At 34.7% G+C, this 8,049-nt stretch overlaps 1 pseudogene across 1 annotated transcript; it reads right to left on the bottom strand.

Annotated features, from left to right (window-relative positions):
* Positions 1 to 470: 470 nt before the first annotated feature.
* On the bottom strand, positions 471 to 6,168 carry LOC143557270 (sodium/calcium exchanger NCL-like; annotated as a pseudogene). Its single transcript, XR_013139543.1, has 9 exons — positions 5,749 to 6,168; positions 4,482 to 4,706; positions 4,233 to 4,402; positions 4,011 to 4,156; positions 2,232 to 2,499; positions 2,006 to 2,145; positions 1,657 to 1,921; positions 1,294 to 1,560; positions 471 to 1,104 (listed from the first exon to the last, which is right to left on the bottom strand). The product of XR_013139543.1 is annotated as a sodium/calcium exchanger NCL-like (transcript).
* Between the last annotated feature and the right edge of the window lie 1,881 nt (positions 6,169 to 8,049).

Raw genomic sequence — 8,049 nt, forward strand, 5'->3', positions numbered from 1 at the left:
AAACATAGTGACGAAACCAATCAAATTGCCGATTGCTGCCGTCCAACTCCCTTGGGACCTGATGTCCTCTAAGTTAGCCCATAATTTTTTTTCAGCCCAGTTAGATGTTATCTTAATGTATTCATACCCCGGTAGCCCTGAAATGTAAGCCTAACCTAACACTTGAAATTAAGCCCATCAATGATTTTTTTTACATTTGTGAACTCGAGCCCAAACGTGCGATAATTTATTTTTCTTTATTTTTTACTCACTCTATTAATTAATTAAGTTCACAAGTATGGCGAGATGAAAATTTGCTTGACTTTACAGGGACCAATTATATTTCTAAAGCTATATCTTAATAATTAAATTCATTGTTTTAACTTGTTTTCTCCATAATCGATATGACTGTTAAGGGAATTTTCCTACAGTAATAAGTTTCCTCAAGTTATGTATGTTCAAGGGTAACTCAGACATTGAGTGTCAAAATAAGTATGAACGGTTAATAGCGCTTCTCAGTAAAACTTGCTCGGGTATTGGGGTAGCTCCAAACAGTGTAAAAAAAGGAAAAAGAAAAAAAAAAGTTCAAAGGCTGCAAATGTTTTACAACATAACTGATGACTAGCTTAACCTCACATTGAAATTTTAAGTCTTCACGTACTACACAAGGCAGAATTAATGAAAAATGATACATTCGTTCTAGTAAATATTCAGATATATAAAACACAAATACGAGAATTATTTACCATGCTTCAAAGTTCTTTTTCTTGGGTCACGATGCCACTTCCTTACACTTTTGGATCAGTATTTCTATGAACCCTAATGAAAATTTTATTCATTTTACTTTAAATCAAACAAAGCTTTAACTTTAACTTGTACCAACAAATACATTTAAGATCCCAAAGCACAATAAATGTATACGTGGATCGGGTATAGAAGTATCGCAAGGATGGAGGCCCAAAGCGGGTAGGTGTCACGCTTCAAAGCAAATAAGCCGACGACTATGCAAGGTAGCATGATGGTTATCACCTCATTCGAATAGGTCCAAGATAATCCCTTAAGATACACAATAGTGAGCAATGTAAACAATCCCAGCAGGTTATTCATCACCAATCCATTATATGTCTGCATATAACAAAACAACTTATATCATATCTATTGGTTTGGTTAAAATGTTACTAGAAAGCAACTTGTAACCAACGAAATGGGTTAGAACATAAGTACACCACTTTTGTTGCGAAAATGGACTTCAAGAGGGTTTAAGGCGTTATCCCGGTGACCCTCTTGAAGGTTTGCTTGGTAAAGTTAACAAACCTCGGAAAATGTCAAAGAAGCATTCTTTGAAACACGTGGTCCTTCATGAAAGAATGATGTGACTGCCATTCTACCGCTCATGACAATCGGGATCACAACAAATGAAGTCAAGTGAAAAGGTATGTTAGCCGCGTTTGAGAACTGTATGACACTTTGCATGAACGCTCCTGAAATCACAAACATGACCGCGACACCAAGTACAAGAAACACAATGCTTGTTTTCGGTTTCAACAAGTTAATCGGGGTGTCTATATCTGCCCAACTATCCTGTAAGTTAAGTTTCATAAAGGTGAAATCGTTAACTTACTTTAAAAGAATAGGATTATAATTGAGTTTAGATAGTGTAATTAGCTAATTAATTACCTCTTCAAAGTTTGCTATCGCGTGTTTTGGATCTTTGATGCTAGGATCATGTTTGATGGCTTTATCAATCCATTTAACAAACCCTTCTACAAATTCATTTCTCTCCACAGTCTTGCAATCGCCGTTTTGGCTAAAGTCTTTTTCCATTTCCCTAAAGATTGTATTATGATTCAATGACACTCCAAACTTAAGACGCTTAATGAGTTCTGTTAACTCGTCTTGATGTATTTTGTCATCACCATTGCTGTCGAATTCTGAAAACAACCTATATAAATAAACAAGAAACATATATAAATCATCAAACTTTTAACAAACCCGAAATGGAAGAGACCAATAAGAGAATAGTTACGCTTCTATTTTATCTCGGTCAGCTTCTCCGTTTGCTTTCACTATTTCTCGTTCTTCAAGGAGTTGTCTCAAGATTCTTGGCATGATTTGCTCTATTCGAGTGAGATCTTCACGCTTCCTTTGGATTGCTACTTTCACAACCTGTAATTAAAATGGATTAATAAGTTACAACGTTTAGAGTTGACGGGAGCACTTTTCATGTGCGATTATAAAACAGTGTCCCATACCTGTTTCCAGATATTTTTTGAAACAGTATTGGAATCTGAAATGTTTGCATCATCCTTCCATTTTTTCAGCCATTTAGCGCATCCTTTTTTGAACTCTAACTAGCTGATCTTGCCACTTTTATCATCATCGAAGTGGGATAAAATCTCCGCTTTGGCATAATCCTTGGCGATATGATCCTCCTCCAATTTGAATACATCTTTAATCAAACCTTCAAGCTCAACATGTGATATGCATTTGTCTTCATCTTTGTCAGCTTTATTAAATATGCTGCATGATTGTATATAGTGAGGATTAGTTCTAATAGTGGAGCTACATTGATCTTTTTTTTTGTAGAAATATGTTATTCGGAGAAAACTAGAGTGTCTTTAAGTGGCTAATAGATTTTTGAGTATATTTAGGTAGTAGTCCGCTACCTCATATATCAGACTTTAAGACCATATATAGTGGTAACCTTTTACATAGAGGCATTATGTGACACGTAGTTGACATCTCATAAGACGGAAAAGGGGGGAGCCAAAAAAGTGTTCTACGTGGTATAAAGGTCATAACCTCCATTTCAATCATTACACAGTTATTAATTACGTTTTATAATTTAAATAAAAATTCTAACCTCGTTATATTAGTATATAAACTAAACTTATTAATATTTATATTAAGTATAGGGGTTTTATTTTAATTAGTAGGGTTAATATGTAATTATTTAGTATATAAATAGTGAATGATGTCAGACAAAATTAACAATCGTGTATTCAATATAATCGAATGTTCAGTATTTGTTATTCAAGAATTCACGTTTGTATCGTCATCTTATTCATATTCAATTGTGAATTGTGTGATTTGTTCGCTGATTTCCAACAGTGGCATCAGAGCCAAGGTTTGCGAAGCCTGTGATAATCGATATGAATCGATTTGGGAATTAAGTTTGTGAACGTCCCTTGTTTATCATCGATCAATTAGAAAAGGGTCGTGCATGTTGGTACTGATTAAGGGTTGTAACAAGTTGAAATCAAGAAAACCCATATGATTGAATTGATCGATTAAAGGAGATTCTGTCTCAGTCAACAAAGTGATCAGGAAATCAGTTCAATTAGAAATTATCTAACTGACAGAAACTAATTGTTTTTTGTTGTCTTGGATCTCGATAAAAAAAAGAGGCAATAGTAATTGAGCATTTGGCAATTCTAGTTCCCAAACCCGGATACTATTCTTGGTCAAAGCGGTTGGATAAACCAATATACCGTTTGTGTTTTAAATAGTCGGCTTAGGTAACGGATAAACCCGTATACTGTTGTTGGTTGAGACAAACAGTTGGTTTTGGCTTGCCTTGTTAAACCCGTGTACTATTCTCGATTAAAAAAACGGTTGTTTTTAGTGTTTTGAATAGTCGGCTTAGGCAACGGATAAACCCGTGTACTGTTGTTGGTTGAGACAAACAGTTGGTTTTGGCTTGCCTTGTTAAACCCGTGTACTATTCTCGGTTTAAATAAAACGGTTGTTTTTTGTGCTTTGAATAGTCGGCTTAGGCAACGGATAAACCCGTGACTATTGTTGGTTGAGACAAACAGTTGGTTTTGCCTTGCCTTGGTAAACCCATGTACTATTCTTGGTAGAAAACGGTTTGGTTTTGATTTACATTGTGATCGGAAAAATCGAATGTTCAGTATTTGTTATTCAAGAATTCACGTTTGTATCATCATTTTGTTCTCATTCAATTGTGAATTGTGTGATTTGTTCGCTGATTCCAACACGTTATATATAGAAACAAGAAATCGTTAAACCTTTCGAATACTTCAAAATTAGGGTCTCCATGCTCATCAATGAATTTTGATTCTGCAAGCCTCTGGACATGAAAGAAGAACCTAAGTCGCAAGTTCTCTTCCTTCAAGTATGCCAAGCTTCTGTACTGAACCCATTGATCCCCAATCTACTTGCAAAACATTATCAAAGATTGAATATGAATTCGATGAAAGAAAAACATGCATGGCGGTTGTTGTAGGTACCTGATAACCAAAGTATATGGCCAGTGATAGTAATGAAACTAGGAGTGAGAATAAAATCGCACCCGAACTTTTAGTTAAAGCGGCTACTTCCACGATTGCAAACGGAATCAATGATAGAAGCATGATGCCGGCTATTTTCCTCGTCCATTCATCGATATTGACACCGTTATCTACAACACAAGTGTCAAAATATATCTATAAATAGGTATTTTGAACATATTAAAGGGTTACAAATAATAGTGATCTAACCATTGAGAATTGAAAGTTTGTCTATGGGAGGGAGGCATTTTGTAGATGTATCTTGTTGGTGTTCGTCTTCGTGTAAGGGCTCCTTTCCGCGGAGCTTATCTCTGTTTAAGATTATGTGAAGTCCCCATATAAAGGTGAGACTGATGAGGGTTGATCCTGCATATATGCGCACCCCGGAAGCTACTTGGTTCTGGGCAGCTGATTTTGTAGAAAGTATGCCAGGCCCTACAACAACCAAAAAAAAAAATCATTTTGACATTAGTTCATCGAGGTGTCGGGTATAACCTAATCTCATACAGTAAAAATTTCTAAAGCTAATCTCATACCAAGGTCTTGGACAAACTTATTCAACTATATACTCTAGTACGAAAATGGGAAAGAACAACCAAAAGATATGCGGAAATTGATCAGATCGGTTCAAAATTAGTGAACGAAATAAAAATGATTGAAAAATTAGTGACCATAAATGACTAGATAATAAAACAGTGGCTAACGGTCAGCAATTTTATTTTGAGAAGACTTAAAATAAATAATAAGATTAGTTTTTCTAATAATAATATAAATAAATAGATAATGTAGGTCGCAAATGTAAAATGACATCTAGAATAGTGGCAATTAAAAACTCTTTATATATGTTATGGTCAAGTGAATAGTTTAAGCTGACGAGGAAACCGTACATGAAACGAGAGCTTCGACGCGCGTTTAGCTTCAAAGGGAGATCTTTAAGTTTATTTGTATTGTGTTAGGCTATAAATATATCATTTTGTGTAGTCTTTTATGTGTGTGTTCTTATGGTGTAAATCACTCACCAAAAGGGAGCTCACCTTGGGTGGGGTCGGTTCGTTGAATGTATTAATCTTTTACCGATAACGAGATCTTTCACTATTCATATTATTTTTATAATTTTGTCCGGTCGTTTGATTTACCGCACCCGTCTCGACACGTTTATCAAGTGCAAAATCCGTTCGGGTGATAGTTTTGGGACCTACCGCGGGGGGGGGGGGGGGGGGGTGCTCTTCTTGTTATTAACATGTAAAAAACCATAATAATAAACCCGGTTGCTCTCCTTAAAATTTAGATTGATCAGCCCCTCGATCGCCCCCCATGAAAGACTCATGGATTCGGGACTTCTACTATAAATGGTCAAAAGGGGATTTGCGACCATTTGAAAGATCACAAATGGTTACTTTTGTACTAGGTGTATTATGTGTATCTACAAACATGAAATTAACAACAATAATATGAAGATATACAGTGAGAAGTTTACCAATAACTATGACCATTCTTGGCAAAGCCATTAGCACCCTGAAAACACTTGCACCAAACTTCTTGTCTCCGAGTAATATAAACAAAGCCTGGCTTCCATCATGTATCCATTCTTCCCCCTTCATCATCAACCACGTATACATAAGCATCAGGAACAACCCTTCGGGCATCGTGTCCACACATGGCAAGAAACCATAGATGCTATGGCACCTCTTCTCTCCATACACCATCGTTGTAAGATAGTTACTAGTGTTCTCATTATTCACGTCGTCAATCCCATCTGATATCATTGACAACGTTGAATATGGTTCACGTTCTAACCACCTGCCTTTCACCGTGCCAATGATAGTTAGCACGATGAAAGTCAAAAGGAGACATGTCATTTTCAACATGTTACAATGAAAATGGTTATCTAGATCTAAAGGACTAGATTTGGTGTTCTTGCTAGATTCACCTAAAGAGGTTATATATAAGAGGGCCTAAGAACATGTATAATTTAATGAGCATAATGTCGTCGATAAATTAATTAATATTGGTCAATCCAGGTAACATGATATATAAAAAATACTGGGAAGTTAATACCCTCATGTTAGTATACGTTGCAAGGAGAAGCCTTTATATTTGGATTAAGACAGAAAATAACCCCTTATGTGATAGGAATGTTATATTCTCCATTAGTTTCTCCCAAAGAACGTTAGGCAATCAATAAGCTAGCGAAACATCATCGAGTATCCATTGAAAGGATTTCATAAAGTGTGTTTAGGATTAGGATGACGATTAATGAACCCGAATCCAACAAGTAACCTAAAAATTAACCAAAACAACTAGAACAAGTATTCAGGTATGAGACTGTTTATAAGATTAGATTTCAAATTTTATATGAAATGAGACGGATAGGGTATTAGATGATACCCGCTTTGACTACCCAAAATATACATAGCCGTTTACTTTAACCATGCACTGTAAGCATTATAACTTTATTTCTATTTGTAATTAGTTAATAAGGCAAACTATTAATCCACTAGCTTTTTAGTTTATATATTTATGCATTTGCCGGCTAGTAAATTTATTAAATAATAATAAAAATAATAAAATAGTTAAAAATGTATTTGAAAATCCCAATGGTTAAGTTTTAACAAACTAATGAGCATATTCGATACCCATATGCATGTATACGTGAACATGCCTCATTACCATCCTGTTTAGGAGGTTAAGTTGGCATTAAGCTACATTAATCTAAATACATTATGAAACTGTTCTTACATTATTATTTCTTGAAATCCTTTTACATATGTTTATATAGTAACATGATCATATTAACTACATAGTAATTGTTTACTATTGTTGAAATATAGTCATTAATTAAGTCATCTTGTATAGTCGTAGGAAATGATCTATCGATGGGAAGGTAGAGAAGTAGGAACCGACGCCTAAGTTCTATCGATGCTGAAGTTTGCTATCAACAGGGAATAAAGCTTGGGAGCTGGTGTTTACTACTGAGGTGGTTAGAATAAGAACTTAAGTGATTTATTACTCTACTGAAGTGTAATAGGAAGATTCTCTCATGTTTTTGCCTGTTGTAATCGTTTAGTTACTTGACAGAGGTACATAAACGATGAAGGAGAAGGTTGTAAAGAGAGTTCGATGGTGTTGACAAAGTTTGATCTGGAAAAAGTTCAATGGTAAAAGTGTAAAACGACTTTGGATAATGAAGGGTAAAAATGAGGGCACTACTCGCGTATTGGGCATTGGTGGATGATTAACTAGATAAAGCGAGAGTTCTTCACGAATAGCATGCACAAGAAAGTAGTAATTTGTAATAACCTTGTTTTATTTAAACTAAAATATAGTGGTTTATGTACTTATCTTAGAGTTGAGGGGCACTTTTATAAATTTTAGAAAGATTAAGAATTTTGTGCAAATATGAGCTGATCTGTCCATTTTAATATTTAAACTACATTATGAAAAATATCATAACGTAATCATGGTGGAGAAAGGTCGTAATTACAACTACGCAATAATAATAACGCAATTTTCCCATCTCCTTACGTCACATGAATGTATAATACTTTTTGTTAATTATGTAATTCATTAGTATGATAATACATGTAGATAAAAAAATAATTGAAGTTTATGATATAACCACTTGATAGCTATTAACCATAAAAAACAACTCATCTTTTTGTGTGTGTGTCTCTCTCTCTCTCTCTCTAATTAAACCTGAAAAAAATTGTTAATTATTTTAATCAATAATAGTGTTTTGTTGAAAATTACTAAACTAACCCGGAACAAAAACTGAAAA

This window comes from Bidens hawaiensis, unplaced genomic scaffold (assembly GCF_021521415.1).
Source record: "Bidens hawaiensis isolate Kalapana, Puna unplaced genomic scaffold, B.hawaiensis_p1.1 tig00018852_1, whole genome shotgun sequence".
In the NCBI taxonomy this organism is placed as follows: domain Eukaryota; kingdom Viridiplantae; phylum Streptophyta; class Magnoliopsida; order Asterales; family Asteraceae; genus Bidens; species Bidens hawaiensis.